This window comes from Equus quagga, chromosome 19, assembly GCF_021613505.1.
Source record: "Equus quagga isolate Etosha38 chromosome 19, UCLA_HA_Equagga_1.0, whole genome shotgun sequence".
Lineage (NCBI taxonomy): Eukaryota > Metazoa > Chordata > Mammalia > Perissodactyla > Equidae > Equus > Equus quagga.
In genome coordinates this window covers 15291112-15303856 of record NC_060285.1, presented here as the reverse complement: position 1 = coordinate 15303856, position 12745 = coordinate 15291112, and the positions used below count along the sequence as shown (strand labels likewise).

General features: G+C 50.1%; 1 protein-coding gene across 1 annotated transcript in view; it reads right to left on the bottom strand.

Annotated features, from left to right (window-relative positions):
• SYN3 (synapsin III) overlaps positions 1-12745 on the bottom strand; it is a 453079-nt gene that overhangs the window by 109423 nt on the left and 330911 nt on the right. The window lies entirely within an intron of this gene.

Here is a 12745-nt window from a genome sequence, read left to right as displayed (position 1 = left end):
AAATTCAGAGCGTCCGATGTTCCTGGGGGCAAACTCCTACGCATCATTTAGAACTCTTCCCCTAAATCCCCTGCCCTATGATCTGTCCCTATTGTAAGACAACCTCAGTCTCAAACCCCTCTGATAATTCTTCAGTGATCACAATAACAGCCAACATTTACTGAGTGTGTACTAAGCGCCAGACACTGTTCTAAGCACTTTACACCTTTATTTACTTTCTCAATCCTTACAACAACCCTAAGTGGAAGATAGTCCTACTAACCGATTTTACAAATGGAGAAAATGGAGGCACAGAGCAGGGAAGCGAGAAGCCCAAGCTCACGCAGCTATTAAGAGACAGAGCTGAGATTTGAACTCTGAAGAGTATGGTCTGAATTGCTATGCTGGGTGTTTATCGCACAGTACTGTAATGATCTGATTCTATTATTAAAATGAGATAATGGACATCAAGCCCTTGGCTCATTGCCTAACATTAGAGAGAGGACAAAAATATTATTATAACACCAAGTGTTACTACACTGCTACGGACTGATTTTATCTCCTTATAAAAGCTGCCTCCATAGGTCTCCTTAGGGAGGGAAGTCTTTGCGGGGAAAGAACTTTGGTAGGTGGTTGAGATAGAAGGAGAACCTCCTAACGGCCTGGGGTCAGCTGGTGCCAAGGCCTCGGGCTGTCAGGGAACCTCTGCATAAGAAGATGAGGTGAAATTGGAGATTTTGGCGAACTGGGAGGGGGATGGGAGAGTAGGGAAGGCCAACAAGATGGAGGAAGACGGTGTCAGGAGACGAGAGCCCTTACCTGGGACCTGGCTGGGAGGTCGGTGAGTGTACAAAACACACTAGCCTTGGTGGGAGAGATTGTTGATTGTGGTGGCAGCAGGAGAAAAGGCTGAACCTGGTGCTGGGGTTCATGTGTTGTGGGATGATGGCCACGGGGTAGCCAGTGCCCCAAACAAAGACGGTGGGTACCGGAGAAGATGAGCCTACCAGGCATCAGCAAAAATCTGACAGGGCCGAGGAATTTTCCTCAGATCCTACAGGGTCAGGAGGTCTCCAGCTGACATCTGGGTAAGGTTGTCACGACCAAGGCCGTTATTAGCATTCGTGTCTCTCTTGATAGAACGCATGCTCTGACAGGCATGGCTGCGCTGCTCATCCATCTTGGCTTCCCAGGGCCAGCTCAGTGCTTGGAAGTCAGCAGGGCTTTGACACACGGTTCTTGAGTTAATGAAAAGAAAGGATCTGAGCTAAGGATCACCGGTGCCTGCTCAGATGTATGCCAACCCAGCCATTCTTGATAGCTCGCCGCAAGGAGGTGCTTTGGACATCTCAGTTTGTTAATGTCTGAGGTCATGGATCTGCTTGCCAGGTTCCTGGCTCGGTCCATGCTTCCCTACTGATGCCACACCCAACTCCATCTCTGGGCTCACTCCTTAGACTTGAATTTAAGTGAGGTGTTATTGGGCCTTGTGGCTGCCATTTTCTCCTCCCACCTTGGGCTATTAGAACAGTGATTCTCACCTGGGGACAACTTTCCCCTTCAGTGGATATTTGCCAATACCCAGATATATTTTAGGTTGTCACAACTAGGCAGATTACTACTGGCGTCTAGTGGCAGGGAGCCAGGGACGCTTCTAAACATGCTATAGAGCGTGGGACAGTCCTCCATCTTGGCCAGCTTGGGCTGCTGTAACAAAATGCCATAGACCTGGTGGCTTAAGCAACAGACATTTGTTTCTTGCAGTTGTGGAGTCTGGGAAGTCCAAGATAAGGTGCTGGCGGATTCGATTCCTCGGGAGAGCCTTCTTCTTAGTTTGTAGACAGCTACCTTCTTGCTGTGTGCGTACGCGGCCTTTCCTAGGGGTGTGAGTGTGGAGATGGAGAGAAATCTCTCTCTCTTCCTTTTCTTCTAAGGGCACTAATCCCATCACGGGGGTCCTAGCCCCTTGTCCTCATCTAAACCTGATTATCTCACAAAGTCCCCACTTTCAAATACCAACACATTGGAGGTTGGGGCTTCAATGGGAATTTTGGGGAGACACAGACAATCAGCCATCACACCCCTACAACAAAGTTACCCAGTCTAAAATATCAATAGTGCTGAGGTGGAGAGACCCTACATCAGCATGTTGTGGCTAAGAACAGACTTACTGGAAGGTAAGAGAACTAGTTTGGGTCCAGATTCTGCCACTTCCTTTAAGACAGAGATGAAAATTGTATCTACCTTTTGGGTCATCGAGAGGATCAAATTGGGTCTGACCAACAACTGGCTCCTGCCCTCTCCTCCCTGAGTCCCTACCCCAACACCCACACAATGTATGACTGACAGCCACATTTCTCCATGGTCCAGGGACGACAGACCTCATATGGGTTCATGTGCCTCCAGGTCTGTGTGTTACTGGTTCAGAGGCCAAGCCTGGAGAAGCTAGTTCTTTGCCCCATGAGCCATGACATGCTTCAGCCCTTCCATGCACCCAAGCCTGGGATGTGGGCACCTTTGCTGGAAGTGACTAATTATCTTGCTTTAATTGTCTTACATCCTGGGGCATAACTAATTGTGAATGCTAATAGTTATATGAGGCTAAGCAAATGAGATTTATATAAAAATCTAGTTTTACTAGAGCAAACATTTTTTGGGTGGGGGTGGGGGAACAGGTAGCTCTATTCTAAGAAATAGAAGCTCAGTCTCACAGAATTTATGCTCTAAAAATGTATTGCACGTTGACAGCATGTGAGAACAGGAAGTGACGTCAGAGACCATCTTGTCAAACCCCCTCATTTTACGTTTGAGAAACTGAAGCCCAAAAGGGAGAAGAAACTTTCTCAGGGTCACACCCTAGTTAGTGACGGAGAGAAATGGGAACCGAGGACTCCTGACACCCTGTCCAGCCTGTGTCCACCCCACCATGCTGGATCTTGCTAAAGGGCGTCCCTATCATGTTAGATGACAAAGAAGGGATGATTTCTCCCTAAATTTAAGTTCAAACTTTACCCTAAACAAGAATTTGATTTCCAGAATCATCGCCTGCATTGGGGCTTTAATTGCAGGTCTTTTTCCGTCCCGTGGCCCGGAGGCAAGACTGAGGCAGGCCCCTCTGTGGGTGCCCCGCTCCATACATAAACACATGTCTGCCATATATACACAGGCGCACACATTTGTCATTCCTTCCCAGAATGACTTAATGATTTCCATGTAACCAATATGTTGCAGCTGTTGGCTTCCTTCAGGCTGAAGCACTCAGAAAATCATCAGTTATCAAGTTGCATTCCCGCCACTGCTTTTTCCCAGCCCCGATACATTTTCTCCCTCTTTCCTTTAAAAAAACAAGGTAAGGAGAAAGCAAGAAAAAGGTAAGAAAACAAGTTAAGAAAAAAATATTAGGACCCTACTTCCAACCAAATTCAGAGTTAGCGTTCCTGGAGGAAGGTCTGCAGGGACCAGGCTGATGTATTTTTGTGGGAAGCTTCTAGTAGGAAACAATTTTAGGTTGCTCGTACATGGCAGACAGCTTCTGATCAGGAGACACAGGAGGTGAAAGGTTGGGGGTCGGGAGGTGGGAAGTGCGCTTTGGAGAGGAAAGTGTACAGAGCGCACATGATCAGAAAGACTTGAGTGCAAATTCTGACTCTGCCCCTTGCTAGCTTTGTGACCTTGAGAAAATTGCTCAACATCTCTGAGCCTCAAATTTTTAATCTGCAAATAGCACCTGTGCTTATTGGGTTATCGAGGATCAGAGTGAGTGCTCGACAAAGGTATCTGTCTCTCCCTCCCTGTCTCCTTCCTCATCCCTTGATCTCTGGCTCATGGAATGGAAGAGGTAGGTATGTTCTGTGAATAAGTGACACAGCCTGGCCTTGCCCACCACTTCCAGAAACTGCTTACCTGGACCAGGTGCAGAAGACCATCCTGTCCTGGCCTTAAGGCCAGCTCCTGGGACACACACTGGGGGCTGTAGTGCTCAGGGTGTCTCCTCCTGGGCCCGAGAGATAACACTGGTCACAGCAACAGGTAAGCCAGCCAGGAGCAGCCTGGACCCGCCAGGTTGCCTAAAGCGCCTATTGTCTGTTTCATATTTTCCAGTTGCCTTACCACCACTCCCCTCCATCCTCACTATTTTTCTGGGCTGTGCTATTAGTCTCAACTTCATCCTGCTTACTCTGCCGCATTCATCTTCTCAAAGCCTGGCTCCAGTCTTACCCAATTAAAAAAAAAAAATCTGCCAATGGCGGCCTCCTCAAGTGACCCCCAAATCAAGTTCCTTGGCTCTGCACTGAAAGCCTTTGCAATCTGGCCCCAGCCTAATCTTCCCCTGGCCCCTTCATGTCCCCATACTCCATCCACACAGGACGACTTGCCCCATGCTTTCCTGCGTCTGAGCCTTCGCCCCCCTGTGTCACTCCCGGACGGGCCTCTCTATCGAGCCTTTGAAATGCTGGTCATCGGTCAATATCCAGCTCAAAGCATGCTCCCTGGGATGCTGTGCCTGGCCCCCGCCCTCTTGTTCAACAGCCATTTGCAGCTCGCTGCTCTGTGCGGGGGGCTGGGGTCCACCCCTTGGCCTGTCCCTTCCTCCCTCCTGACATTTACCACTTTTCACCTCACGTTGTAGTTACCTGTGCATAAGCTGCATTTCTCTGACTACATTGTTAGCTCTTCTAGGCCAGGAAAGTAAGCCTCGTCCCTCTCCCCCTAACCAACAGGGCAAGCATAGAATAGTGGAAGACGCTAGGCCTTGAAATCATACGGAACTGAGTGCAAACCCCAGTTCTGCCACTTCATGACCGTTTGGTTAGCATCCTTGAGTCCAGCTGCCTGCCCATCTTTAAACACGGAGCCAGGACTTTTGAGAAGATGAGAGGACGGGGTACCTGGAAGTCCCCAGCAGGGGGCAGACCTACAAGGAGCATTAACTTTCCTTCCTTCATACATGGTTTGGAATGGCTCATACGCTGCCTTGCATGGTTTCATGAGTGTCTCTTGTCCTGCAAATTTCTGGCAAGTAGGTCTTACACTCCCCTTCAGGACAGGGGTTATGAGTCAGACAAGCCTGTGCTCTGTTTTGGGCTATCTCATGCTCGTGCTGTTTGACTCTGGGCTAAGGACGTCTCAGTTTGCTCATCTGTAAAATGGGGAAATGACAGATCCCCCTCACAGACTGTTAAGAGGATTAAATGAGATGATATAGACCCAATGCTCGGCCCATGGTAAGTGCTCGGTAAACACTGGCTGCTCAAACCAGGATCACAGTTTTGGAGACATAGTAACGCGGAACGTCCTCTCCTTTGCGTTTCCCTGTGACTTGCCCAGCATGTGCTTGTCCTGGGGAGGAGGAAGACTTCCCCAGTCCAGAGTCGAAAAGCAAGAACAGGAGAGCGATAGGGGACCGATATCCAACTTTTAATATTCAGAGCAGAAGTTTCTGAGTCCTTTATAGGATCACAGTATCGAGGAAAAAAAGACTTAGAAAACTCATTTTTGATGTTATTGACATATGGGGAGTGCGACGTAGGGTTTCTTTTAAGGGAGAGTGGGTATCTCTTCTGTTTTTAAGGTTGAGCCACAAGGCTGAAGGTCCATGGAAGGAAGACATGATGTAGGGAAGTCTCTGCCAGAGAGGACGAAGAATGAAGTTGGCTTTCTCCGCCGCAAGGGATTGTGGGAGGAAGACAGAAACGCAGAGGGAGGGGCCCGTGAGAAGCTGGAGTCAGACACCACCTCTGAGCTGAAGTGCCAGCTCAGGGGACCTTGTTGGGTTGAGGAGAAAGCTGATGAGGAGGGAGGGGGGTCTCTGCCCCATTCTCGTTTGGAATTCTGGGAAGAGACCCCTTGCAGGCGCCCTGCCCTCACTCTGTGTCAGTCTTGGTCTGATTTGCCCTCTGGAGCCAGCTCAATCCTCCTGTGATGGGGAAAGGAACCAGAGGCTTCCACAGCTACCTGAGGGGGGTTGAGAGCTTATTGGAGACTCAGCCTGGGGCTCCTGAGGAAGAAGCTGGCTGCCACCAGGCCCAGGTGACCCTTCAGCCAGGGGGCCATTCACATTCCGTCTGCCCAGGCTGGAAACTTGCCCAGGCAGACCTCAGGGGCATGGGCAGCACCAGCGAGAACAAGGCGGGGCTTGGTCAGCAAGGGCAGCAGGCCATGCTCCTGGGGGTCTTGCCTGTGCTTGGGGCACAGACAGGCTGGAGTCGTGCTCCACGGTCACTTGGCAGCCAGATACCCAGGACAGGATCAGGCTGCCCACTCCTCAACAGTGGGCAGCCTGACACGGCCGGAGTTCAGACCCACAGCACCCAGTGGAGACCAGGCAAGGAGCATCATGAGGTCAGGAGACCTTCACTCTCTCTCCCCGTGCCTTGCCACCCCCAACGCTCCAAAGACACAGTTGGCTCCTATATACCCAGACAGCAGCTTGGGGAGGAGAAGGGGGGAAGGTAGAAATTTGAAAGACTGAACATTTACCTAAAGGGATCAAGTCATCCCAAAGAGACAACGTCACCTAACTGCTGGGGAGTCAGACCTGGGATGGACTGACTCCTCCACTGAAAGGAGGCCATTCAAACCACGGAGCCCGAGATGTCATCAACTGACAAGTCGAGGTTTCTCCACGTCGACGTGGCAAGGAGGCTTATGAAATTCTCGAACAGAAAGAAATGACATTTTTCTTTGCACATCTGAGTGTAGCTATAAGCCTGCCACCCAGATACACAATTGTTATAAAAGGTAATAAATAAAAGGTGTAACAAATTCTTGTAAATGAATGGATACAAGAAAGAATGTAGCATTGGCTGTAAGACTATTTCTTAGTTCCCGCTAAATATTTGCATTATACTTTCTTCAGGGTCTCCGGAGCACACAACGAAATACAAGCGATTTGTATATCAGAAAACAACACGCACCAGAGCATCAGCCAATAGCTAGAGTAGACAGCAGACTAATAGTCTCACTAAATATGGATTAAGCCACATATTCAGGAATAGACAGGTACTATTCTGGGGGACTGTTTCCGAGAACTCCCTCATATGACATCCACTTTTTAAGTTCATTATGAAGTTTCAGAGTTCACTCACTGTCCTCCGTGAGCCCAGGCAACGCAGCTTGGTGGGGAAGTAGGAAAAAATCATCTGAGCCTCCTCAGAATCTAGCCCATGTCGTTGCCAGGCACAAGGGTGGGTGTTGGAAAGCCGGGGTGTGTGCAAAGATGATTAACTTCCCCTGCTGGAGCTATAAAAGACTACAAAGGGGACATTGAGTTGGACCTTGAAGAATGAGCTGTTGTCCATCTGACACAGAAGGTAGGGAAGAGCTTTCCAGGTATAGGGAACAGTATGTGCAAAGGGATGGAAGCATGAGGAAGCACAGTGAATTCAGTGCAGTAACACTTGGCCATATCCAGGGGGACAGACTCAAATAAGAATGCTGTTATTAGACAATGAGTGCTCACGGATAATGCACTTTGCATGTATTAAACCATTCTAATCGGATGACAACTCTGTGAAGTAGATAATATTATCCCCACTCCATAGATGAGAAACTGGGGCACAGAGAAGTAACCTGCCCAAGGTCACACAGCCAGGAAGTGATGGGACCAGGAATCAAACCTAGGCAACATGTCCCACTAGGGTAACCATCTCTCCATATTATCTCATTTAATCCTCACAGTGATGCTTTCAAGTTCAGAGATGTTCGTTAACATGCCCAAGATCACACAGCAGGGAAGTTGAGGAACAGAGATTCTAGCCCAGACAGAATCAGAGCCCACTCCTAACCCTGTACCCCACAGCTTCCAGGGCACTGACTGCACTATGGTGAAATTGCTAGTTGATAGCTGAATCCCCCTGTAGGCCTTGGGCTACTTTAGGTGGGCCCCATGCATAATTGTTGGCCATTGTGTCTCCAGCGTCCAGCACAGTGCCCCACCCATAGAGTATTTGCATTTAAACCATTAAGAAGGAGTCCCGTAAAGTCACCAAGAGCCCAAACTCCAAACCCAGCCTCTCCGGACTCAAATCCCAGCTTGGCCAGTTCTAGCTGTGCAGTCTTGGGCAAGTTCCTCCCCCTCTCTGTGCCTCAGTTTCTTTATCACTAAAATGGTGATAATAACAGCACCAACTTCATCAGATTGTGTTAACCGTGTTAGCACATATAAAGCATTTCGATGAAACTCTCATGTATAATGCATTCTTTGTAAGTGTTTACTAGCATTCTTGGCACCACCCAGGCCCCTAGTGCCTGGTTCAGGGAACAGGGAGACATCATATAACTAAAATGACAGACGGATCTGTAGTTCAGCCCAGCAAGTCTGGGGCTGAAGAAGACAGGAGAAATTCAGCCATCCTGGGCGTGTGTGATGACAGTTGACAAAGACGGTGTCTGGCTTGATCCTGCCTTCAGAATGCTTAGCACTGGGTTCTGGATCCCACTTGTCTCTGCATTACATGGGTCTCTCTTGCTGTGCTGTATGCTGTATGCTGTATGCGGGGATGGGTTAGGGAAACAATGCAGGTTTTAAACATCTCCGCCACATAGTAGTGGAGTAACGTCGGGCGCGTTCCCTAATCTCAGCTGTGTCTGCGGCAAAGTGGGGATTATATAACAGAACCTACCCTGTGGGGTGTGAATTCAGGGGAATAACCTAAGTATCTGGCATCGTGCTGGCACAGAGCAGATCCTCAACAAATGTTTGTCACCTCCTCCCCTCCCCCTAGCCTGGTCTTTGCATCTTATTCATCGCTGAATTTCCCATAATGCCTTGCAGAGAGTAAGTGCTTTACACAATGCTCGATGAGTGCACGAAGGAAGGCTTGTTAAAGGCCCTGATTTGAGGACATTAAAGGGAGCTGCGGGGGAGGAGGGAGGAAGAAGGGAGAGTGGGTGGGGAGCCGGGGCGGGGGGAGTGGGGACCTTTCCTTTTTTACTGTAAACACAGTCTAAGCCAGGCAGAGGGAGAATAAAGGCAGAGCCTGGGGGGGAAAGGAAGGCAGTCAGGGGGGCCGCCAGAGTCTGGAAGAAACCAGAGGAAGGCGATGGGCAAGATGTGGGTGAGGGCTCCTGGGTGGGCTGTGCTGGCAGCGCAGCCTGGGCTCCCTGTGCTAACAGCCAGAGTGTGACTTCCCGGGACCCCGGCGGGTGGGTGAGGAGCAGAGCCCCCAGCGTCTGGGAAACAGGCGTGGGCGAGCAGGGCTGGAGACTGAGCTTGTGGGTAGGAGAGGGCTGCGGCCCTGCAGGAGGCTGGGCCTCGGGTCACTGCGGTGGTAGCTAGGCACAGGCTGACCCTGTCCTGGCAGGTCAGAAGCCGGGAAGCTGACATCCCCTCCTTCATTATAAAAATATGCATCTCGCAAGCTTGTGAAGGGTTTTGTAATGTGCACAGCCTTCAGGACAACTATGGAGTGGCCCATCTGATCCATGAGGCATCAGGATGAACAGATGCCATTACCCCCATGTGATAGATGTGGAGGTTCAGGCGTCGATGGGCCTTCTGGTCAACATGCAGTAGGGGTATGCACAAAGATAAGGGCACAGTTAACTCCCCCTGTGCTAAAAAGGAGACATCAAGCTGGATTTTGAAGAATGAGCTGTTGTCCATCTGAGGGAGAAGGTAGAGAAGGACATTTCAGGCACAGGGAACAGAATGTGCAAAGGGACAGGAGCATGAGGAAGCACAGTATCTTTAGTGATAGTAGCAGTAACTATTGCTCACGTACACTGAGAGCATATGTGTGCTGGGCACTGTTCAGAACGCTTCACACGCTGAATTTGGTTGATTTTTATAACAACCCATTCCAGTAGATGCCCCTGGGATCTCCATTTTACAGAGGAGGAAGCAGAGGCACAGAAAACTAGTTTTCCTTAAGGTGACAGTGATTACAAGGGATGGAGCCAAGTCTGGAAGCCACTCAAGACAGGCAGACAGTGTGATCAAGGTGTTAAGGGTTAGGCAGGAAGGGATGAACCACATGGCTGGAGAGGTGGAGTGGGGCCAGAAGATAATGGAAGATGAAAGTGTTTTCTACGGGAAATAGGGTGCCACCGATGGTCTAAGCTGGGGTTTGTTAGAAAGCTCAGTGTGCCACATGGCAGAGGAGGAACTGGAGAGGATGACGTCACTGGGGGTGTGAGGAGGTAGCCAGACCCTTTATTCTTACATGTGGGCCAGACTGCTCTTTCCATCTGGATGACCACCACTTACCTGGAGCTCAAGTTCACACACCATCAGGACATGGGTTATGCTATTTCACAAGCTTTCCCTGGGACACAAGAGCTGTCCATGGCCCTGTGACATGACTGTGGCACCTTCTGCATCACATTCTGTGTGTCCAGTGGCTGTGTGTCAGCTCTTGCTAGATTGCTAGCACTCTTTACCTCTTTAATCCTGCACGAGCTAGGATTCCTTACTTCTCTGGGAGCACAGCCCCGTACTGAGTCCTTGAAAACGTATTTCAGAAATTCTCCATGGAAACTCTTCCACGAGGTATAACTCCAGACAAGCGCCTGCTCTAGACAAATGTGCTGCCTTGCTTTCTTCCTCAAACAAGCGTGGGCTGACCCTGCCGGGCAACTGTAGTAGCAGGTCGGTCGACACGGCTACCAGTGCCAGCTCTGACACCAGCTGTGTGACCTTGAGCAAGTCACTGTACCATTCTGGGATGCACCGAAGCAAAAGGAGGTTCTGCTGGACAATACAGACATTGTCTATATTCTCCTCCAGCAAACTATGTTTGCTGTTCCTAGAACTTTACTTTCAAGGATCTGATTTCATGCACTCATGCAACATGCATTTGTAGGGCCAGGCACGGTGCTAGGCGCCAGGATGCAGTAGTGCAAGATGGAGCCCTTGCTATCATCTGGCTGGTTGTTTACAGTAATTGATGCCATTTAACATCCGAGTGCTGAGCACCGATACCTTGCTGGCCTTCTGGTAGAAGTTATGAGAGAAGATTAAGATCTGGCGTCTGCTCTAAAGCTTTTTATCCAAATCCACCTCCTTAAGGGGAACCCTCGGCCTGCTGAATATGGACAGGGGAGCTTCTTAAAAGGCGCTCCTTCTACCCGTCCCCTGTAACTACAATCAGATAAGTAGCCACGCCAGACTTTTTTCCAGCGTTGCTTCCAGGTCAACCCATCTCTGATAAGTGCCCCAGGAGCAGTAGAGTTGTCACCTGGCCACGGCCCAGCGTGCCCACAAGGTGGCGGCATTCTAGCATAGTCCTAACAGCTGGGGTCGTCGGGAAACAGCGCCCTCTGTTGGCACGGAGGGGAGAGACCACTTCGTCTCTTAGAGGGGTGGACAGTAGGTCCATCTCCAGTGTTCAGTCAAGGCACTGGCCTTCTGGGAAGTCCTGGGGGTGGGGGGATGGTTGTTGGACAAAGGAAAATGGCACTAAAGGCTGCCTTCTCAACCCAGCAGACCTTTCTGGATGCCTTCCCTGAGCTCCCCTGTCCCCAGGGTGGTGTTTGATCGTCTCCTCGGGGCCCCTCCACCAGAGCACTTGCCAGATTGAGTTTGCAAGATTGATTTACCTGTCTTTCTCTTTCATACAGCTGGGACCATGTCCATCCCCAGACTGGGGATTAAAGCTCTCTGGTGAATGAATGAAGCTTATTCCTAGCAAGAACTTAAAAGAGACTCTCACGGGAGCACCATCATCCTGGTGAGGGCATCCTGGGCTATTAAGATCCTTGTGCTCAAAGATGGAAAGTGCAAGACGAGAGATGGAGAGATGCAGTCCAAGACACCCTAATGTGAGTTGCTGGTGGAACATCTATGTCTGCCCAAAAGATGTCAGCCTTGACCACATCGGCCAGAGAATCAAGGTGGGGAAGATGGAAAATCCAGATCTGGCTGCGTCTGGTGCCCACTGGAGAAAACTGTGGCCTTTAATCTGGGTTTTTCCTTCACTTCCATCTCTAACCAGGAAGGGAGGCATGAGTTTTAGGGCTGTAAAGGGGTCCACCAGTTGGAACAAGCAGGTCCAACCTGCTTCTCTGCCACCTTCCGTTCGGGCCCCTCCGCCCTGCCGCCTGGCACCTCCACCTCTGCTGCTGGAGCTCCAGCAAAGAGGAAAGCAGTCAGAGGTGCTCTGAAGGGCCCAGCTTCCTTGCATTCCAGCCTTGGCCAAAGCCAGCCCGGGAACAAGTGGAGAGCCCCTCTTGGAGGAAGTGATTCAGAAACCGCCATGGCCTGGCGGCCCGCCGTGACTCACAGCACATCAATGGGGGAATTGTCTGCGAGGCCGAGAATACCAAAGCTCTTTTCTTTCCTTCCTTTTTCTTTTTTTTTTGCTTTCTTTTTTGCCCTCCCCTTGGCGGCATTGCGCAACATCAGGGCTGCCCAGAAACATGTGTTTCTCATCATTGGCTCCAGCAGCCGCCTTGGAGAACTAGGGAGAAAACAAGAGCGAGAGGGAGCAGACCACGCGGGGAGCTACAGCAATTGGGGGGGGCTTCTCTTTCACCACACCCGAGTCCTCTTTCACCTTCTCCATCAACACCAAACCCCAAAGAGCTCTAGGAGGGTGAAGAATGGAATTTTGGATCCGAGAGCAAACTTAGAGCATGTCTCTTCCAATATCATTACCCACAGATGAGGAAACTGAGGCCCCAAGAAGGGAAGTGAGTGGCTTGCCAGATACCCCACGGCCAAGTTATAGCTTGAATTTTGCTGCGCCCCTGTGTTTTCCTGTACCCCAAATCAGGAAATGCGGTTCGACATAGAAGGATTTTTTTTCTTGAATAGTGAAAAATG